Source organism: Heterocephalus glaber, unplaced genomic scaffold, assembly GCF_053883595.1.
Source record: "Heterocephalus glaber isolate CG9 unplaced genomic scaffold, H.glaber_assembly_v1.0 deba00000594, whole genome shotgun sequence".
Classification (NCBI taxonomy): Eukaryota; Metazoa; Chordata; class Mammalia; order Rodentia; family Bathyergidae; genus Heterocephalus; species Heterocephalus glaber.
This window is the reverse complement of record NW_028258151.1, coordinates 5,909,539-5,934,138: the sequence shown is the minus strand read 5'-3', so window position 1 is coordinate 5,934,138 and position 24,600 is coordinate 5,909,539.

The following is a 24,600-nucleotide window of genomic DNA, read 5'->3' as shown; positions in this document are numbered from 1 at the left end:
CAAGTTAGAAAGAAATGAAATCTGACAATATTGGTCCAGGCATGGCCTGTCTTGGCTGATCTTCCAGGTGTACATGAGAGAATCTATAAAACCATTATTGTTGCACGAAGCAGTTTATAGGTACCAATTATATCCATTTGATTCTTGGTACTATTAAATTTAACTATGTTATTATTGATTTTATAACTGCAGAATCTGTCCCTTTATAAGAGAGGGGTATTACATCTCCAAACCACATTAGCAGATTCATCTGCTTTTGCTTGCAATTCTATCAGTCTCTGCTTCACTTGTGGTGTGTTCTGTTGCTTACCATTCATCATCTTTAAACTGGCTTTCTCTAAAATTAGTGTAGCTACTCCCACATTTCTTTGACTAGGTTAAAGTGATGATACACTTTTTTCCATCTATTTACTTTTTTTTTTTCCGGTCCCAGGGATTGAACTCAGGACCTTGCCCTTGGAAGACAGGCATAGTGCCACTGAGCTAAATCCCGAGCCCTTGCATCTATTTACTTTTAATATATGTGAAACTTTATATAAAAATGGAAATTTTATACACAATTAAGTTTTGTGGTTTTGTTCATTGAACTACTCTGACTATATATTTTAATTGTTCTAATTAGACTATTGGTATTTAAAGGGATCATTGGCATAAGATTAATATCTACTGTATTTTTACTATTTTCTGTTTCTTGGGTTTGTTCTTTGTTCTCATCTTTATTTTCTGCACTTTCTGCATTTTGTTATTTTAATTAAGCATTTAATTACCACAATTACTTTATCTTTTTAGTATATTAATTATGCTTATTTCCTTTTTATTTTAGTGACTACCTTAAAGTTGAATATACCTTTACGATGAATTCAAGTCAACCTGCAAATATGAATATACTCTTTTACAAGTAGTTTAAGTATTTTGCAAAAGGAAACTTTCTTTATGGCTCCCACCAGCCCTGTATAATTTCTGTAATTTATTTTAGTCATCTAAGCATACAGAAGCATAAATAAATACATACATTGATATCTATCTACATAAACACAGACAGTTAAATAGATTGTTTCTGTCATCATTTTGAATACACTGTTATCAGTTATACCAAAAGTAAGAAAAATAAGGTTTTACTTTCTCTTTACTTATTCATTCTTCAGCTCTATTTCTTCTTTTATAAATTCATATTTCTGAAATCATATTATTTTCCTTCTTTCTAAAATAGTTTCTTTTACCACTTCATGCAAAGCAGATGTATAGATAATAAATTCATGATGCATTTGTTTGTCCTTCATTTCTGAAGCAAAATTTGGCGGAGTGAAGATTATAGATTGGTGAGATTTTTCTTCTCTCAGAACTTTACATATTTCACTTCATTGATTTCTTAGTCAGTTATAATTTTTGTATTTGTTTTTCTATAGATAAAATTTTTCCCTTCCTTTGACTTTTTCTCCAGATTGTTTTTTTCCTTTGACCTCTGGAAGTCAGCCTACAATGTCCCTTAGTGTAGGGTTTGGGGTTTTCTTTTTGGTTGGAGCATTTTCCTGCTCAGTGTTGCTGTATTTCTTCAAACCACGGTTTTGTGTTTGGGGAGATTATTGGTGACCATTACTTCAAATATGGCTTTAATTCCATCTCTCTTCTCTTGCACTCAGTGCAGTCTTAATATGTAGTGTGGGTGTCCCTAATTGTTGGATAGTCCGTTCTGTTTATTTCCCCATGTTTTCTGTCATTTGCCTTACAGTTTATAAGTACTTACGTTCATAGTCTCTGCTTTAGGGATTATTTCTTCACCAGGATCTACTGTACTCACAGGCCATCACAATACTTTTATTTCTGTTACAGGATATTTTTTCAACATCTCTACCAATGAATTTTAATTTTTTTCTTGGAATTCTCCTCTGTTGAGTTATGGTGTCCATCTATCATTTTATGTTGTATGCATTTATCTTTATGGCTCTCAGAAATATATATATTTATATATAAATAAATTTATGATTTAATTATTTTGTTATCCTTACAAAAACAGAATGGTTCTGATGCTTGTTCATTCCCCTCAAACTTTGGTTTTTGTCTTTACTATGCTCTATTTTGTTGTTGTTGAAGAGTGGCCGTGATATGCAGGTAAAAGTCACTGCTATAAATAGTTCCACATGAAAGCTGTGGTTCTGGTGGGGCAAGGGAAATACTCTACAGTCTGGCACTAGAAATCTGTCTGTGGCAGGAGAGCCTGTGCCCAGTCACATATTGCAAACTTCTCTGGTGCATCTCAGTACCTCCTTTTTCTTCAAATGTGGCAGAGACCTAACAACAAACTGAACCTTGATTGATCAAAACTTTTGTTCATTATCATTTTGCATCTACATGCCTTGTCTTATTCCTTCCTTTTTCTACTTAAACACACCAAACCCTAAGAAAAAAGGAGAGGCCCATTCTAAGACCATACTAGGAGGTATGATATGTCGCTTGTAAGATCTAATGACTTGAAATAAGAACAAAGCAGCCTTAAGATTTCCAAAGTGTAATTTTAGGGGTGAAATGGGTGCAACAGAAAATAATAAACTGGTATTTGTACAGAAAATGCATAGATTAATATATTTCTCTGAAAAGATATTACAAAACCTGCGATCATATTTGTGTCTTAGTCAGCTTGCACTTCCATAACAAAAGACCTCAGCCTGTGTGGTCTAATGTAAATGTACATTCTCACAATTCTCCAAGCTGGAAACTGAGGGAGGGTAACAGCATGGTCAGACTCTGGGAAGAGCTGTCGTTCCACCTAGCAGAGGACTAGTTAGCAGAGTACAGCTAGCAGAGTAAGTTGTTGACATACCCTCATCTCCTCACATGGTCTTGCTCTGTGTGTGTGTGCTCATGGACAAAGAAACAGATTTATCTTTCTCTTTTGATAAGACCACCAATACTATTAGGTTAGGGTCCCACCCTTCTGATCCCTTTTAACCACAATTGCCTTCTGACAGCCCTTTCTCTAAGGACATTCCTGCCAGCTCTTAGTTTTCATGGTGAGGTGGGGTAAGCATCAATCTAAAGAACCTCCAGAGAGATGCATGGGGAGGAGATGAGGGAGGAGGAAAGGGGTGCTATTTCTCACTTTCTACACCTTTGTAACTTCCACATTTCCATAGAATGAAAATTTATTCAGTGAAGTTAAGTTATATAAAATTAAAAGGATGATTGTTATAACAGTCATATAAATATTAAGTATAGCCATCACCATGATATTTTACTATTTCGGGATATAATTAATTCAGTAACTTAATTTTACATATACAAGATACAGTTATCAAACTTTGTTAGGTTCTCGAGAATCAGGCACAGTAAAATCTATATTCTCAGGAAGACATGGGCTATATTAGGCTTCTCTAAACTCAACAGATAAGTATCAAAATTAATTCAATAAATGTGAAGAGGATACAGTAAGACTAATATTCTATTTGAGCAAAAGATTGTTATGAAATAAAAGTTAATTAGACTCAAAGGAAAAGAACTATAAATACTAAGGTTATGATCAATGAAGTTGCTTAAAATATGGCTGAGCTAGCACTTACTAAACAAAGCTCATTAAGTCTGTAAGCAAACTAATCAGAAGTCATGTGGTTTATAGAAAATAAGTTATAACCAGATTTATAATAATCAATGTATGATAGTGTGGTAAAGACAATTTTTATAGGAATTGAAAGTCTAATTCTACAGAAGCTGAAAAAGGGACCACACAGTGATGGGCAAAGTGGCATCTGTGAATGTGCTCCGCACTGCTCTGTGTGAATCCTTCCTAATGCTCCAGCTGTGCTTGACCTTGTGATGCTCTCTGGATTCTATTATGTTAGTCAGCTTAAGTTCTACCACCACAAATTAGTTGGCATGATCAACTTTGTAAATACAAAAATGTCTTCCCATGGTTGCAGAGGGTCCAGCCAAAGATTGGGCTGCCTGGCTGGGTGGGGTTCCGGCACAGGTGGCAGATGGCAGAGCAGACTGTCCACATGGTGAGACAGATACACAGGGATGCTGCTGCCGGGCACTGGCCCCCTACAGTGTCCTTCCAGGACCTAAGGACCCCTGCTCAGCCCCACCTCCTAGAGATCTGTCCCTGCACACTGGGCGGCTGAGGGAGTAGCATCCCAAGCCCAGACCAGCCTGGGTAATTTAATGACTTAGTAAGAACGCGGTCAAAACCAAATATAAACAAATACTTTTAATTTTTTAAAAAAGGTGGCGATAGGGAAGTAGATCCTTGTGAAGGCTGTGGATTCAATAACTGATACCACTAAAAAATAAAACTCAGGATACCTGGGGACCCTGACTGGTAAAATTTGGGAGACATTTGGGAGCATTCAACATCCAAATCGGCACAGAAATTAAAATCCAGTGAGACACAGTCCATTGAAGACGGTGCCACATGCAGTTGGAAACAAACTTAATCTTGATTGTATTGTAGAAAATAGAGCTACTATTTTATATGAAAATAACTACTACTCTGACCATAAATGTACGGTATTAAATACTTCAATCTAAGACTTCAAGTGTCATGTCTCTCTTACATAGAGATATTAAGAACATTTTTATTTTGAGGTAAGCCTGAACTTCTAATAATATATTAAGATTGTATTTCAAATTGTAAGCATTAAAATATTATCTAATGAATTTTGTAGTTAAATATAATTTGATATATTTTGATCTATTCAATTGCAATGGGTAATTTTAGTACTTTGTTTTAACTCTTAAAAAAGTGAAATTCTCATAATGAATCTCTATTAACATAATTAGGAATTAATGTATGTTATTAATGGTTTAATCAAAAGGATTGTGAATTGATGTGGAACTTCACCACAACTTCACTGTGGGTCTAACTGATGATTTTTCACTTCTGAATTGCCTTCATCCACTCCTTCTGGTATTAGCACAGGGTGCACTAAGATGATATTACATCATTGTTACATTAGCGAAGGGGTACCTCCCTGTGAGGGCATGTGCTCAGCGTGTACAGAGCCAGAGCATTAATCTCCAATGGGGGGACAAGAAGCAGATTTGAATGAGGACAGGAAGTCAAATTACATGTGATTGATCAAGTAATACAGAGGAGGGCTAAAAGGGAAGCCTCTGGTGTATTACATAGAAAATGTTTTCTAAGCCACTTGAAATTTATATATTAAAATAAAATTAAGGCCAGTTTTATTTTACTCTTTATAAAACCACAAACACTAACTTGTGTCCATATAGACAGATAGATAGATGGATAGATTGATAGATCACATTATATATTGTGTAATATATTATATAATATATAATCACATTATATATTACATAATATATCAATATAATATTATTAATATATTAATATTATATGATAGTGTAACATTAATATTATATAATACTAATATTAATATATGTTATGTTATATTATATATTACACAGTATATAATATTGTGCATATATTGTGTATACACAATTATTCCAGAATTATTCTTGGTAGATCTAAAAAGCTAAAACATGATAATTGCTAACTTGTAAGGCTAGGTGAACTGGCCAGTGAGTGAAACATAGACATTATTTCACAACTTTTTCTTTATGCTTCTTTTAATTAATTTGTGCAAACTCTATTATTTGAACCTTTAGAAATGTTCTTATTAAATAAAATTAACTTACTATTCATGTATAAAATAATTATATCTACCTATTAAATTTTAATAAACACATTTTATTAGTTAAGTTAGTAAACATTAAAGCCATTATTAGAATGGTAAAATAAAATATATTACAATTAAAGTTGTATTTAGTAACAAAGGAAGCCTATCGTATTTCTTTCTTTATGTATTTCAATGTCCTTAAGGAACTATACTTCTTATTGGTAATAGTTTCAAAATGTAAAATCTTTCTCCAAATATTTTATGTTTTACTAATATTTTGTCAGAAAAATAGTTGTGAAGTTATATTCATAGGAAATACCTTCTCTTATCTCATAGACTCTAGAATTATATACTAAGACATCACCAAAGTAGCTATCAGAAAATTTAACAAATCAAAACTAAGTTTTAATATTTTCCAATGAATTTATAAATTCCTCTTCAATCTTGTTTATAGAGCTTAACAATCCTAAATTTCATATGGAACCAGAAAAGACCCAGAATAGCAAAATAAACCCTGGGGAACAAGAGCAAAGAAAGAGGCATCACAATTCCAGATTTTAACAATCTATATTATAAAGCTATAGTGTTAAAAGCATCATGGTACTGGCAGTAAAACAGACATGTGGATCAATGGGACAGAGCAGAAACAAACCATATACACATTCAGCCATGTGGTCTTTGACAAAGGGCCAGGAACATACACTGGAGAAAAGCCAGCCTCTTTAACAAACTGTGCTGGGAAAACTGGCTATCCACATGCAGGAGATGGCATCTAGACCCATATTTCTCACCATGTACTAAAATAAAAGCTTAATAGATCAAAGATTTAATGTTAAAACAGAAACAATTTTCTGGAAGATAAAATAGGTAAAACTCTCAAAGACATATGTGTAGGCAAGGACTTTCTGAACAGAACCCCAATTGCACAAGAAATAACATGAAGTGGCAGTAGATCATATCAAACTACAAAGCTTCAGCACAGCAAGTGATACAACCCAGAGAGAGAAGAGACAGCCTCCAGAATGGGAAAATAATTTTGTCATCTATAAAGAACTAAAAAAAAAAATCAGACCCCCCCCAATAAAAGATAATCCAACATGGGCAACTGAAATAAATAGATGTTTTTCAGAAGAAGAAGCATAAATGGCTAATAAACAATGAAAAAAATGCTCAACATCTCTGGCCATTAGAGAAATGTAAATCAAAAACAACAGTGATATTGAATAGCTATAATCAAGAAATCAAATAATAACAAACACTGATGAGGCTGAGGGGGGAAATGGAGCCCTACTCCATTGTTGGTGGGACTAGTACAACTAGTACAACCACTATGGCTACCAGCCTGGAGGCTCCTAAAACAGAAACTCCATTTAATGCAGCTATTCCCCTAGTAGAAATCTCTCCCAAAGAGTTAAATACATAATATTTAAGTGATTCATGCACACCTATGTTTATAGGCGCACAGCTCACATAGCTAAATCTTGGAAGTGGCCTATGTATTCATCAACAGATGAATGGGCAAAAAAATGTGGTAATTATACACAATGAAATACTACTTTGCTACCAAGAGGGATAAAATTGAGTCATTTGTAGGAAGATGGATGGACCTTGAGACCATTATGTTCAGTGAAATAAAGTAGACACAGAAGCTTGAATATTGCATGATTTCTCTTATATGAGAAACCCAAATTATAAATAAATTACATAGTGAAATAAAAGATAGTAGAAACAAGGGAGATAGATCTTTGCAAAAGTTAAGGGGACTGAGAGCTAGAAGGATGAAGGGAGGGCAAAAGAGAGGATAGAAAGTATAATTAATATGTTTTATTTACATGTACCAACTCCCCAAAATGAATGTAATTCTTACATACTGCTAAAATATATTAATAAAAATTTTTAAAAAGGAATGTCAAAATTTAAAGTATGGTAAATGGCTCAGAAGAAAAAAATCTATAAACACATAAATTATTACATCGTATCCTATTCAGTATTTACCAAGGGTGGGGCTCATTTAAGAGTATTATTAATTTATATATCTCTGACAATACATAAATATTAGTTTTTGAATGAACAGAAAAATCACTTCAGTGGGTGTCCGGCTGAGGGAATTTAGGACTGGTTTCTACAATCTGCTACTGAGAACACATGTTTTATAAAATAAATTAACAATTTTTAAAGTGAAAAATTAAAAATGTACATTAAAATATGTATACAATAAGCAAAGAAATTCTTCATGTGAAGAAGGGGGAGTAATATAAAAATAGTGTTAAATAGAGAAGACGAGAACTACTACAATGCAATTCAGTATTGTTACCTCAATAACAGTTGTTAATGCACACTTTGAGACAGAAATATTACAAAATCCTTTCTTATAATGAGAGCCCAATTTTAAACATCCTTTCAGCATATTAAAGTTGTCTTGCATATGAGACTACATTCACATGGTTGTATATTATATTCCAATGATGAATGAATTGTACCTAGAAAAAACTTTACTGAGGAGAGATTTTAATAAAACTAAACAATGTGAGAGCCTTCCTATTCTTCCAAGAGCTAGAATAAAAGCTTATTTTTATTTGATACTTCACATCCAGGAGGAAAATGCTCACAAATTTAATAACTTCACATGAATTTTCATTTTACTAAAATATTATTCTCGAAGGAAAATCAATATTTAATTAGAATTCAGTGCAATGCCACAAAGCTATTATTTGATGATTGTTCTATGTTGGGGAGCTGTGTTCCTAGGTGGCTCTTTAGGATGGTCTACATTAGGAAACCTCGGAGTGCAGGCCTTTGGTGGGCTGTGAGTTCTCGCCCCATTTTAATGAAAATAGCCTCTCTTCTAGCTGTGCACAAACATTTCTGAGGGCTGTTTTGACTGAACAGAAGGATGTGCAGGACAACAAAGACAGAAAGGTAGAACATTAAGAATTAATTTAATGATATGCCCTTCTGTGACATTGATCTCTTCTTGATTTAAAAGAAAAACTAAAAATAAAATTGAAGTTTAAGTCATGGTGATATGTACCCTCATAATTACAAGAGAATCATTTGAAATACTAGTGGTAAGGGTTTTCTATCTCAAATGTGGCCAAGGTAGGATTCAGAGAGCTCTGAAGTGGAACATACCAGTGTTCAGTTACTTACCCAGTTCTGCATTACGTGCAGAAGTGCTTTGTCAGGATCATTGTTCGTTTGAGTACCAGATACTTTTATGAGAATAGTTAAGGTAAGACAACTGAAAAAAGAAATGCATAGAGAATTGTGTTTATTCTTCCTCTGCTGAACAAGAATTGCATTAAGAAAGTTAAGATAATATAATTTTGATAAGAACACATCAGCTATTAATGAGAATAAAGACCATTTTAAAGTAAAAGATAAGCCAGTTCATATATTGAGTAGCAGTGTATGCATCCCCTGTCAAAACTACATACCTAAAATCATTATTATTTCTAGTATAGGAATGCTTTTTAAAGTAAAATATTTTTCTACTATTTCCATACTAATTTTTTTACTTAGACGTTAAATGTCTTAGCCACTTTACCTATCATTAAGACACAATACCCAATACCCACAATTTAAATGAGAAGCAGCATTTGGTGAGATTCACCCCTGCTATGTGTTCACATTGGTCGATGATTCCTGCTGCCATATGCCACACAGTTATAATCAGGGGTCTGTCTTAGCAACGGTCCTTGGGCTAAAGTCACCTCTTAGTGGATTATTCCTCAAGAGTTCTAAGATCTCAGCTTGATAGGTTTTTATTAATTAAGTTTATCAGTTCATTTTAGATATACATAATGATCACACTCATATAGGGAATTTCAGGTGATAGTTTTAAAAGATCACATAAAATTCTGTTCCATTGAGACATTACAATATTTGGAACTGAGAGTCAAAAAGGACAACATAAAGACTAACTGTAAGTCTTCATTCAAAGATAAATGTTGAACAATATCTTAAATGGTATAGTTTTAAAAACTACATTTAAATGTTAGTTTATGCCAGATATAATTCATTACAGTTGAAGCTTTGTAAATTAAGAGACGTGGAGAAAGTTTTGAGATTTGAAATACTCAGCTTTTCACAATTAAATTTAAAGATGGCAGAGTGATGACCCAATGATTATTATCTTCAATTTGGAGCATAAATCATTCAGGGATTGGTGCCCAGCTGCTTGTTTACTTTTTTCTAGGAAAAAAAATTGAGAAAACTGTATTAAAAATCACTATTAAAAAGATGTTTAGAAAAGCAATTTTGAGACGATTAAATTCTGAAATCTCTTATCCAAAAGGCAATTAAAGGCATGAAATTAGATAATGCGATTTGTTACAGTGTATGGCATGGCATCTATTGAATAAAATATCTTGTTGTATTTTTGGTTCATTTTCTTTTCTTGTAGGCCGCAATCCTCAATCTACTTCATTCAACACTCTCACTGACTTCTCCTACAAACCATTATTCTTTCTGTGGCAGATAAAATAAAATCTAAGGAGCTGACACAAGTTACACCCTTCATTAGTGGGGAGGATGGTGGGCCTGCTGTGTGGTGGGGTCCCCCGAAGCCCGGCAGCATCGTGCTAGCAGGAGAAGTGGCTTCACCTCTTCCTGACCCAAGCATCAGGTACCAGGCACACTCACCTGTGTCCTCCCTTCACTGATTTCTTTTACACTATTCTGAAACCTTCATCCTGTCTCTTTTGGGCCTGGATGTTCAAAATATATTACATACTAGACATGTGATTAAACTGTATGTACTGCCAAACACATGCTAAAAAAAGAAGAAAAAACGTACTTAATAAGAGGAAAAAAATGAGACTCCTTTTGTCAAAGACAAAACATCCTTTTATTTCTGGCATAACAAAAACTGCCTCTTAGAAGACTTTTAGAAAGCTACATTAGCACATTAGTCTCAAAATACATGAAAGGGAACCGATGGTTATACTCCTGCAGATTCCACAGCCCTGACACTAACAGTCTACAGATGGCATGCAAGTGAATTCATGAGTGGTCCTATTCAATCTTGGCTATAAAAATAGGCGATATATATCTGGCTTTCTTTTTTAAAGTGATGCACATATGTTCTTGGTGGCAATAAAATGATGTTTATATATTAATTCTCCCAAATTAAATTTTCAATCATGTGAGCCTCTTAGATGAAAGTCACAGTTCTACAAAAGTTCCACTTTCAGCTTCTTCATTTCCTCACAATTTCACCTCCTCCTCTATCACACTGCTGGAATTTTTAGTGACCTCATAAGAGCCACATAGAATAACGTCTTCTTGCTCGATTTTCTAGCAGAATTTGCACACACAGCCTTCTGCCACATGGAAACTATGCTTCTCTGATGCCAAGTACTTAACTAAGTTTCCCTGGGCAACTGTGTTTGATTTTAAGCCTCTTTGGGTGGAAGTAGTTAATTCTTGACTTGAATTCAGCTTGTGCTCTTACTTCGTGTGTGTAGGACATTTATGTATTTGTTTGAACATGTACTTGAGTGTGAACACAAATTATATGTATACAATGTGTGTATTGGATATATATATGGAATATATTTGGATATTGTATGCATCCATCTATAAATTCTATTTCTGTTACAAAGTTACTACTTCCTTAAGAAATAGAGATATGTTTTTGTCACCCTTACGAACAGTTTATATTAACTGCTTGTCCATTTGTTTATTCTTTAATTAGCAAAGTTGCACCTGGGTAAAGTGTAGAATATCCCAATAGAAGCAAGCTACATAAGTTAGTGACATGGGAAGGGTGCTGCTTTCTTACCAATGGTAGTAAACAAATGAGATGTTCAAATAAGAAGTGATAAGCTGAGAGATTAGCAAATGTACATATATTCTTTTTAGATCATGATGCACAGTGTATTTACCATTGTTATGCTCTGATAGTTTTTGTTATGAAAAAATATTCTTTCATAGCATGGCTTTCATATTTTCTTTATTGAAGTCTGCTCGTGTTATATTAAAATAATTTGAAAAGAAATGATAGATGTAAACGTTTAGCCAGGGTATCAATCTGGATTTATCTCATCGCTGTATCCGCTGTGTCTCTCAGTCTGCCTCTGCCTCTCTCTCTCCTATGCCGCTCTCTCCTCCTGTTTCCTTCTCATTGTTTGAGTTCTATGGATATTTTTTTAACCAATAAGAACTTCCCAGTTGTATCTATCATGGTACAGTGATTTTCTGAGCAATGAGCCTTATTAATTATAAAGCCTTATTCATTGGTTTCCTAAAATTTCTCACAGGTCATATTAAATAGAAAATGTTTAGAATTGCATTATTTATGGGGTTTTGCTTACCTCTCACACACGAGGGAAATTTTCACTGTTGGATTTCTTTCCTTATTAAGGCACAGTTTTTCTATTTATGAGTCCAGTCTAGTTCAGCCTCCTTGTTTTGCAGCTATAAGCCAATATGTTAGTTTCAATCACTGATATGCTTTTTGTAAACTTCTATTTGAGTTGAGAAGAGAGAGGAAGCAAGTTCTCACTCCTGTCTGAGGAATAAGAATGTATTCAATCAGTGAGCAAACACACGCCAGGGAACATCCTGAACTCACAGCAAATGACCCTGTTGGTAGGCGCTGAGGGCTTCTCTTACATGATAATGCCCTGCTTCCTCTCAAGGGCTCGGCAGCATTTATTGTCACAGAGAATCTGAATATGAGCTCCAGTGCCAAGGCTGACTCCTCCTACTTCTGCCTCTGGCTCTTTTCTCCACCCTGTGTGCCATCCACTGCTCAAGCTACTGAATCTAACAGATTTTCTCACCCATGCCTTTCAGTGTGTAAGCTGTGGAAAAACTAAAGCCATGGGCAGTCCAAACAGTACACTCTACACTCTGTGAGCTTACAGTCTGGTGTCATCTGATCACGTGTTTAGATACTATTGGTAAGGTTTTTATCATCATTTGCAACATTTTAAAATTAACAGTTGTAATACTGTTGAGAAAATATATATTATTATATGTCAGTATCAGTATCCTTTTTCAGTATAAGTACTGAAATATGAAGTTGAGGCATTAACCCCAAAACAAGCTTATTTTACTCTTAATTTTTTGGGGGGAAGGTCAGATATCTCCTTAATTTGTTTTATTTAAATACCTTAATACAGACTTATAAATCAAGCATTTGCCTGATTTTTTGTTTCTTTGTTTGAGACAAGGTCTTGCTATATAGCCAAGGCTGGCCTTGAACTTCAGATCATTCTGCTTCAGCCTCCCAAGTGCTAGGATTACAAGCATGCACCACCAAGCTGGGAAAATTTGCCCCATTTCAGAAGAAAATTATGCCACATTTTCTGTCATGCACATATGGATTTATTAATGTGTTATTGTATTCTGAAATTTACCATTTTCTAATGCTTAGGAAATGAAAATGTACTGTATATATTTAATAACTTTAAATTCAGTCTTACAGTATGTAATATAATTTTCCTAATATTTCAAAAGCAAGAAAAACACTTTTTAATAAAATACTTACCCATTCCTTCAACACCTCAATATTCTAATCTAGAATGTTAATTTTTCTTGTGTGATAATAGCCTATTTGTCACTTCAATTTGGTGTTTATTACTTTGCGTTACTTATAGATTCAATCATTTCTAAAATCGTCAAATGAATCCTGTTAGAAAATTTTAACATAATACCGCTGAAGTCAAAACACAGCAAAATGAATGATAGTATATTGGAATTTTTAAAGCATAAAACAACGAAAAGATTATAACACCGAGCTCAAGGTCTTGGCATTTAATTACAGCTCTGTCTGCTCTCCCACATTTCCACTGTGATGTTGAGTGTAACCAGGTAAAAAGAAATTCAGGGACAAATTTATCCTAGAAAAATGGAACTGAATATGCATCTCACATATGTGAGCATATAATGAATTTCTTTTTACTTGGTTGTGTACTCAATCTTCAGAGCTAAGCTGAAATAATCCTTTTTGTGTTGGAACATTTCCTGAATCCCACCTAGTTTAGGACCAGTTCATCATTGTTGAACTTTCGGAAGTAGTTCTGGAAGTCCTCTTGGGTCGTGTCTTTGTGATTCAGTGGCAAGGCAAGCTCATAAAAATATTAAAGTGTGTTCTCATGTACCTTATTCACCAGATCTGGCACTATGCAACTTCTGGCTCTTCCCCTAAGTCAGTATGATTATGAAAGATAAGTGTTTTGAACTCTTTCAAGCAATCAAGGCAGCCATGACAGCATAACCACAGACATTCATGTCAGAGGACTTCCAGAACTGGTCTAGACAGTGGCAAGAACAATGGGATAAGCATGGTAGGAGGAGGTGGGGGTATTTTGTGAGGGATTAGTGTAATTTTTTTAAAAGTAAACTTTCACTGTATTTTCTGATCATATAGCCTATTGCTTAAAACTATGGTCACTTACTTTTTACAAAACTGAATTGAACTTGTATATCTGTATTTTGAATTTTATAGTGTAACTGTACTTTTCTTATGGATATTTGTGATTTCTTTGTTTGTTCTTGATTTAACCTCTCTTGGTTTGAAGTTCTGAAAACAAATATAAATTTACTAATATAATAGCAATGTGCTGAGAAAAATGTGAGAAAGAAAAATTATTAGTTTAGGAAATAATATAGCTTTCTCTTCACCTAATATGAAAGGACTATATGTGTTGTAAGCAGCTTCTAAGGTGTCCTGCCATGGACTGTGCCTTTGTATCCCCACTTTTGAGTACTCCTTTCCCCTTGAGTAGAGGCTGGATTGAGATACTTTGGTTTATTGAATGGAGTATATCAGTTGCAGTGAGAGCAGGTTATAAAAAGACTGCAGCTTCACTGTCAGAGTCTCAGTCTCACCGTCTCTGTCAATAACCTCTTTCTTCAGAGGGAAGTGACCAGGTTGGAAACAGTGTGCTGAAGTGAGAGGCCTCCTGGGGAGGAACTGATGTCTTTCACCAAAGCTGGTAAAACATAACTTGTGTCCAAAACCATGCAGGTTTAGAAGAGGATCCTTTGAAGCCTGCTATAAATCAGTCCTGGTATTGAGTTTGTGAGTGGATTATCTCTCAGTTAATCCATGAGACGACTATAGCCAATGGATTGACTCCAACTCATGAGGAACCTTAAGCCAGAGGGACATAACTAAACCAGAAGCTGTGAGGTAAGAAAAGACCCTTATATAACTGATAATTCATATTTTTGCTATGTCATATACATAAAATTTCTTTTGGGAGCCTTAGTATAAACTTCAAATAGATGAAAATTAATACATTAGAAACAAAGAAGAGCCAAGCCTGTTTTAATGAATATTGGGAAATAAATAACTGATTTTTTGTGTGTAAATATTCCACACACTCCAATTACAAAAGTGGTGACCAATATGTACTCCAAAATTAAACCAAGGAACAGACACTATAAATTGCAGGCTTTGATTTTCAGTGATGCTTCTTTTCCAAGGCCAACTCTTCATAGCATATTCTAGGTTAAATAACAGGAAAAGTTTTTAAAAGATGCTTGATAATTCTGAAGAATGCTAAATATGTCAGCTGGTTTTTAAGAATACAAAATGTACATTTTCTCAATTTTTAATTGTAAACCTATAAATAGTCATTAAAATTGTTTTACAATTAAAAATTAATGCGGATGAGAGAGCATTGTTAACTCTCCACTATTTTGTGGGATGATAGGATTTTTATTTCAGTAGTCCTAATAGGACACAGTCATTAATTAGGGAAATGATAGTCCTTCAAAAACATCATTAGAATGATGAGCGTCTGCTTACAGCAAGAGAGCAGCTACAGAACTGACACAGCTGAAATCTGATGCAAATTCTCAAAGGACTCGTATTTCAAAATGAGATCACATGTATGAGCATTTTGTCAGAGTTCAGTGTATCTTGAACTGATAGTTACCTTATAAGACATAAATAGGTATAGTATTTTGAAAAAATTGATTTATGCTCAACTAAGGTTGATTAAAATGTGCTTGTTAGATAGGCTTGACAATTATAGAGCTCCCCTGAGTTTTAAGTAACTAAAACACAGAATTAATATCTAAGAGGGAGACAAAAAATAGCATTTCCTTGCATTATTTAAGTATTGAGAATGTATTATAAAGAGCTAATCCATTACCTTTCTCCAGAGTAATGTTCCATGGATCAGTAAATTGGGGACACTCTTCAGTATAAAAATTGAAGGATTCATTGGTAACTGACAGAGGGTAGAAATCACCTCCAGCTACTCCCTGTATATCTAGGCACTCAACTCAGTACTGGACAGGTTGAGCTTTTCCTACCCTATTACTGATGCATAGGTGATTCCACAGCCTCCTGTGTTAGTTACAAAGCATCACCTTCATACATATATTATTTTCAATTCTAGTCTTGCTTCAAAGGATAGTTGTTTTCATAAAAGCTATGTTATTATAAATAACATTAATAAAGAGAACTGAGTTGTATGACCCTATTAAAAGTCTATATACGTTCGATCCCCAGTACCAACAAAACAAAACAAAATAAAAGTCTATATACATTTTGACTATTTTGACATTTCAAAAATTTCCATATTAAAAATAAACAATTTCAAACTCCAAGAAAATAAGTAAAATATTTATCATGCTTGATATTCAACCAAATAGTTTATCTGAAGATGGGAGAAAATCTGAATGGCTATTTAAGCACCAAAGTGCCATATGCTGTTTTAAGGTGTGATCTGGTCAAATATCATGTGCGTTTTACTCATGTTTGAATAGTATTAAGTTTGATCTTACTATTATGGGTATAATTATATCAATGTCAAAATATGGTGTGAAAGGACTTCCAGCTTATGGTTAGCATGTAGGACAATGAAAAGATCAGTACTCTCAGTGAAATAAACTCTTAAAAGCTGAATAGTCTGAAAAATCATACTTTTAATTGAACCCATGAGAGATCTTGAGGTCATAGATTCCTTAACACAGCAAAATCAAGTGAAATGCAGCTGCCTCTAGAAAGAAATGAGGCACGGATTTCACTATCTTAAAGTGTCAAAAATATTTTGTTGATGCATAATAATTGTATATATAATGGGAATAAACTTACAAGTGGATAAGAGAAGAAAGTGGTAATGTTCTGTTGCACAGTGATGTAAATATAGTAAACTCTCACACAATGTATCTCCTAAGCTACCTAGAAGAGAGGTTTTCAATGCTGTTATCACTAAGAAAGGGAAAACAAATGAGTTGTGTTGGCTATGTACCCTATTTTAATTATTGTTTAGGGTACATATGTATCAAGTCCAAAGATGTTTTGAATATTATCTTAGATATTTCTCAGCTCCTTTGTGCAATCTTAGTTTCCATTCTATCCTGAAGGAAAAAATAGGATTCCTAGTTCACTGTTAATGGGATGAACACCTGAAGTGGCAGACACAGTTGTATTTTAGGGCATAGTATCTGCAGTTAAAATACCTAGCTTAAATTTCACCCAGGACATTTACTAACTTTTTGGCCTTGGGTAAACTATTTATTGCATAAGTATTTTCCCATAACTACAAAGGAGATTATAGTAGTGTTACAATTTGGTTCTAAAATGTCCCGTGAATCTTCATGTCCTCATACATAGAACTACTGAAAGGTGATATGATTATGAAATAGAATGACTGACTAGCTGCTTGGAGTCAACATCTGGCCCAACCAGGCTGGTCCCAGTAGAATGGCCTGGAATGGTATGTCCCTTCCGGGCTCCTGTAATTCAAGTCTGCCAAGCCACAAGCAGCTAGTCCTCCCCATCCCCCTGTACCAGCCATGTTGCCCTGCCTTGGAGCCAGCAGACTATGGACCAGGCCTCTAGAAACTGTGAACCAAAATAAACTTCTCCTTCTTTAATTTCTGGCTGTTGAGTGTTTGTTCCCAGTAAGGAAGTAAGTAACTAAGATACACATAGTATGATATATATTTCTGAGTTCTCCACTTGGAAACACACTAACTCAGGATGGATGTCTCCCTTTGTTTGCATCTTATATTTGAGTGCATACACACCTTTTCCTCTATTTGCTGATGCAGATGAAGAGTTGGTGCTTTATTCTCCATCCTGCTTTCCCTCAACAGTCAGGTCAAACCTATTACATTAACTGGTCCTCTTATTTCACTAACTTGTAGTTAGTTCCTATTCTTTGCTTGGTCCATCTGTAGATGTAGCAATCCAAACTCTTCCTTTTTTTATACCAAGTTTAAAAAATCATCTTATTTTACTACTTAAATCTCAGAAATACATGTTTTACATTTCTATTAAATTTGTAAGGTCTCAAGAGATGGAGGGAGGGGGCAGTTTATGGAGATGAATGAAAAAAGAATTGAAATGTGTTATGTACATGTACCAGCTCCCCATGAGGATTTTAATAATTATGTACTACAAACGTACCAATAAACATAAAAATTAAAAATAAACAAAGAAGGTCTCATTCATTTTTCCCATTAAATATGGGTTATCTATCTATGTAAAAGTATAATCCTATATGTTCAGTATTTTCAGGTTAAAGTATTAGTCTCTCAGATGCATTTTCTTTTCTTTTGCTTGTCTCCTTAGACAGTGCCTTACTCATGGGATGCAAAGGGTACTAAAGTGTCTTATCCCACAGTGGTGGAGAAAACAAAATCAAACACAAAAATCCTCAAGATCTTTGAGTTCCACATCTCTAGCTCCCTTTAATTTCCAGTGTGGTACCTTGAGACTAGGGCTGCAGATATCTGCTGGGTGTGTACTGTCCGTACACCTCAGTGTAGAAGTAGAATAAAGTTACTGTGAAATCCTTGTCTTCCCTTCTGCTTCTCCCATGGGGTCTGGCTGTGCTTTCGTTTTTCTGCAACTGGTTTAGTCGTTGGTTACACTCAACCTTTGTACAAGAAATTCCTAACCTATTACTTTGTCTTCATTAAATTTTTGTCTCTCGTTCCAAAAGAAAAGTGTCAACATACTATTTTTTTCCCCCAGATATGTTGCACTGCCAAGTAAACCTGGCTGATAATCCCAACGGTTCAGGTAACCCTGCAGGAGAATCTATATCCCAGGCTCCTGGACTCTGGGCAGAAATTATCTGCTCATTATTATTACTCTAATGTATCGACCACAGTTTGTTGATAAAGACACTGCTTAACTTTCTCTACAGCCCTGAATTAAATGTCAGTTTTTGTGTTACCCATAATATCATTTAAAAAATTTTTTTGTAACATTTTTGTATCATCTTACCTCTCCTGTTTCCAAGGAGATGAAAGCCATACAATAAATAGCAGAGTGCATCTTTTGAGAAGTGTAAGTGGGAAAAGCACATTAGTCCTTTGTGTATGTGCATGTTCTGAGAATTTAGGTCTGCCTAGTAGGAGTCAAATTCCTATCTGCAAGAGGAAGGAGGCACCGTACTTCTACCATTGAAAAATATTGTACTTTGAATTTATAAAGAAAAAAAAAATTTTGTTAGTATTAAAAATTATACTAATGCATGAGGTTTGTTCCTGAAATATGACTTTGACAAGGATATGTAAAGAAATCACATTAAACAAAACAAGGTTGGTAATTTTATAGAAACCCTAGCTGCTCCCACAGACTTTTCTATGGAATTTCTATTCTCTCTCTCTTTTTTCTCTCTCTCTTTCTGTAATTCATCATATTTGTTTGCAAAGAAAATAATGATGTAGAAATTTAGTACAACTCACATCACTTAGTTTTCATGTTAATCAGCAGATAAGAATTTGTGATTTCTTTTCAGAATATTATCAATTAGATATGATAGAATAAAAATCTATGTAAACATCATTTGTTTACCATTATTGAAATCAAGTAATTCAGAAATTGTAGAGTCACACAATGAGTTAAAATTGTGTACCTTATATATTGGCATTTGTACAATTCAATGGATGCAGTTTGATTTGTTTTCTTTTAAAGCATAGACTAAATACATTCATTCAATTCATTACGACCAACTTGTGATAGTTTTGATTTCATATTTGCCTTGTTGAACCTTTTTATTTGTTTGATTTTTGTTGTTGTCGAGTTTTGAGAAAGGGTTTTGCTATGTAGTTCAGGCTGGCCTTGACCTCACTGCATAGCACAGGGTGGCCTAGAACTTGCAGCGATCCTCTGCTTCTGCCTCTGGAGTGCTGGGACTACAGGCATGCACAACCACACCCAGTTGATTTGAACCATTTTTTAATTTGGCAAAACTTATAACAATGGCAATATCGACCATCCTAACAATCTTTACAAAGAAAGCATAAGAGATCAGCATCATGAAACAATGTATAAAATCCTATTATCAGTCTGCACAAAATTGTCTGAATCTCCATGACTACAGTCAATTATGCTCTTTTTTCAAGAGCCACCAGTACAAATAAGAGAACAATTTATTCTTTGCCACTTGCTGTGATCCTTGCTAATAACATCTCAGGATAATAAGAAATAGTCCTAGTCAATGCATTCGATGGTTGCTAACTCTATGCAGGAAACATCATTATCTTTTTTTACTGTGATCCTATCAAATACTTGAAATCAAAGTTGGGATAAAACCATAAAATAGATTTCTTTATGAGGTTAAAAAATAGAACTGGTTGTTAATCTTTTGTGAACTACTGCAGCTGGTTTAAACAAGTGAACATGTGGTTTAATGTCAAGTGTGAGATTTTTAGTTTTCTTGACCAATTAGTAAAAACACATCAACTTTGAGAACAATAGTGTGGGAAACAGTGGCAGTTTTAAGCCTTCCAATATAGAAATAACAAAACATATCATTAATTACAAAAATTCGGTTAACTAAACACAAATGCCTATTTATCTGTTGCATTTGGTTTCATAGTGGGATGTGTAGTGGTGATATGAAGAACATAACAATAGGTTTGTTTTTCCAGCCTATGTAATAAAACATGACAAAAACATCTGAATGCCTAATATTTCATTGCTCTTTAGCAGTGTGAGTACATAATTTTGGTATCAAATTGAAGGTATTTTTTAAAGGATATAATTAAATCTTTCTTGAGGAAATTCAATGATCTTAAAAATCTTGTCAGTGCTTCACTTTTTCCGTTTCTACTAAAATGTGAAATTAAGTCACTGATACGACTGAATTTATACTAAAATATTTCCACCGATATATAACATAGAAAGACTTGTTCAATTTGGAAACGTTTGCATCATTAATAATTTTTCTAGAATTTAGTGTGTATAACAATTTTGTTAAGTTACAAATTATTGTTTTATAATAGAAATGTAACACAAATAAAACATACAAAATGCATACTTTAATTAAAATATAATATAAACATGCTTTGCTCATGATAAATTCAAGTTGTCTTTACAAATAATTGGCTGAAAATTCATATTATTCCTCAGATGCATTAAATCTCATATGCTATACAAAAGCATTGATTCTTTCCACAAATGTTTATTAAGCTTTTATAATGTGCTAGTTAGAAGGCAGAGAGACAAGAATACATAAACTTCAAAAGTGTTCCAAAATGTTGGCGTCTGTGTCATTCACTTTTATGTGGTTGCTTATAAAAATTAAAAAATGTTAAATCTCTATGGTGAAATGTACAGTCTAGAGGTATGCAGTCAACTCACTATCAACAGAGTCCAGCACTTGAGTGCAAGTTGTGACCTTCAGAGTGAGCAGAAAGGTGTGCTCAAGTGTGCATCCTGCTGCAGGGAGGGACAAAGAAACCCCTCTGAAATGACAACTTGAGTTCCAGTGTAATCCCTAGACTGCCAAGAATAATTTGCCTCAGGGCCAGGGATTTAGCTCAGTGGTTCTGCTGCCTGAATCACAAGCATGAGTTCAATACCTGGTACCAAAAAAAAAAAAAAAATGAAAAAAGAAATAATGCACCTTTCCTTCTTTCCACCAAGAACTTTTCTTTCTTTTCCTCTTCTTTGTTCATTTTCTCTTTCTTTCTCTCACTTGAGTTGCCAAGGATAATTTTTTTCTTTCATTTGAGTAGTTATTATTTTATCAGTCCATGTCTGCAGTACACAGAGCTGACACTCCTTTTGTGGAGTTGGCCCATACACACAATACATTTAATCATTTTCTTTTATTCCCTTTCTCTTCCCCTTCCCCTCCCTCCATCTCTTGACCCCCTTCCCATTTAAGAAAGTTCTATTTCCCTAATTCTTATCATTTATCGTCTATTTTACTACTTACTTATATTTTGGGTTTCTCATATAAGAGAAACCATGCAATTTTTACACTTATTGTCTGATTTATTTCACTAAACATTATGGTCTCAATGGTACATCCATTTACCTACAAATGACTTAAGTTTATCTTTCTTTATGGCAGAGTTGTACTCTGTTATGTGTAAATACCACAGTTTCTTTATCCTTTCCTCTGCTGGTGGGCATAGAGGCCATGTTTAAGATTTAGCTTCTATGAAATGTGCTAAACATGGGTATGCATATAGTACTGTAATATGATGTCTTTAACTCTTTCAGGAAGATACTAGAAGGGGAACAGCTGGGTCAAATAGAATTTGTAGTTTCAGTGTTTTGAGGAATCTCAGTACTGATTCTCCATAGTGATTGTGGTAGTTTACATTCCCACTAGCAGTGTAGAAGTATTCTTTTTTCCCCACAGCCTTATCAGCATTTTATATTATTTGACTTTTTTTCTTTTTTTTTGGTACTAGGGATCGAACTTGGGTCCTTCCACTTGTGAGGCAGGTGGATTATTTGATTTCTTAATGGTGGTCATTCTCTCTAGGATAAGATGAAATCTCAGTGTTAATTTTCATTTCTCTAATGGTCAGTGATGTGGAACATTTCTTCATCAATTTATTGACCATTTGTTCTTCTGTGAAGTGTTCATTCATTTTAGTTATACAGTTTCTATTGAGTCTTTTATTTAGAGGGATCTAATTTTTGGAGTTCATTATTTTCTAGATATTAGGCCTCTAAGGAATAGCTGGCAAAACTCTGTATCCTATTCTGTAGGTAATTTTTTTCACACTGTTGGTGGTGTCTTTTACTGTGTAGAATCTTTTTAATTTGATCTGACCTCATTTCTGGATTCTTGTTACTGTTTCTTAGGGAACTGCGTTCTGTTTAGAAAGTCCTTGCCTATGCCTATGACTTCAAGAGTTTTACCTATTTTATCTCTTGGTAAGTTAAATGTTCTATTTCAACATTAAGTTTTTTGATCCATTTTCATTTTAGTTTAGTCTATGGTGAGAGACGTGTGTCTAGATTCAATCTTCTGCACATGAACAGTCTTTCTACCACCACTTATTAAAGAGTATGTCTTTCCTGCAGTGTATGTTTTTGTCCCTTTTGTGAAAGATCAAATGGTGAATGGGCTTGGAGTTTTTTCAGCCTTCTCCATCCTGTTTCATTGATCACACACCTATTTTCTGCCAGTACCATGCTGTTTTTAACACTGTAGTTTTGTAATACAGCTTCAAGTTCTGGATTGTGACGTCTCCTGCTTTGCTCCTGTTGCCCAGGGTGTTTTTGTTATTTTGGGTCTCTTGTGGTTGGTTGCAAATGAATTTTAGGATTGCTTTCTCCAGTTCGGAGAAGAATGCTGTTGGTGTTTTTGGATTGCATTAAGTCTGTATTTTGAGTTTGGAAGCATGGCCATTATGACTACTACATTTGCTCTTCTGATATGTTGTCTGGGCAGCCTGTGTCGCACTCATATAATGAAAATGATAAAAGCAAAGTAAGAGGCTGCTCACAGGCATTAAAACATTTCTATTTAGCCCCAAGAATGTACTGTTTACAGCTGCAGCACTTACCTAGGGACAACTTGCAGGTAACAGTCCTAACCTTACTTCCCAAGTTTGCTTTAAAATACCTCACTTTTGTTACTATTTTCCATCACTCTAGTGTATTGGTAGTCTTTGGAAATGGAAGACATAATTCTGTTTATGGCATTCTCATTTTAGAGTTATCATTTATTTTTGCAAATATAGTAATTTTCTATTGCCAGAATGTCAGATCCTAGAAAACAGCATTTCTACAAGTGATGAGAGGAAGAGAGCCTCCCTCTTCTCTGCAAAGGTTGCAGCCCACATGAGGGCAGGGATGGCAGGAAGGCCCAGAGGGAAATGTGGTATCTCTGTGTGGAATGGGATGTTATGCTTTGTGTTGTTCCTTGCTTTGAAATTTACCACGCACAAAACAATGCTAAATCTTAATATTCATTTTTGTTTCATTGAGATTAGAGACAAGTTGTGTTTAGAAATACTCCCCACCTAAAAGTTACTTTATTTCCACATTGAAAACCAGTCAGATTTCTTCAACCTCAAAGAGTATGTTTCTATAAAATCAAATGAACACTGGCAGCAAGCAGCAGTTTTCCTTTGTTTCATGTTCTAAATGGAAAAAATCAGGGTAGGCAAGGGTTAAATTTGATAGACTCTAGGACCATGATAATTGCTCCAAGAACTGTGGATGCATTTGACACAAACACACTAAAGAACTTTCCCTTTCATTGGTGTATTTGCCATCTATCCATTTGAAGAGTATAAAAAGTACATTTTTAAGCATAAAGAGTAACAGATAACATTAGAGATTTAGGAATTCGACATATTTTCTGCTTCAGGCCTTTTACACAGGGACAGAGTAGAAACACAGGAATGCGGCTTAAAGCTGCAGGAATTTCAGTGTAACTGCAAGGGAAGGAGAGATCATTTCTGTCTGTGGAGGATACAAAAGCACTCAGAGCTGCGTACTCTGGATCTTAAATTTGGAAGCAAGTGACATTGAATTGACAACTAGAATTGTAATTCTGTAAGTTTAAGTCTTATCATTGGCAAACAAAATTATAACTTTCCTTCAGAAATAGCTTATGACATTTTTCTTGTGGAAAATTATTTTAATTATAACATCCATTAACATTCCTTTAAACCTTATTTCCTTGGAGAATTTAATCTATGTTAAAATAAAAATAATGTAGGTTTAATGGGTTAAACTGGGAACATTTTAATATGTATCGCATTGAAAAGAATCAATTTCTGT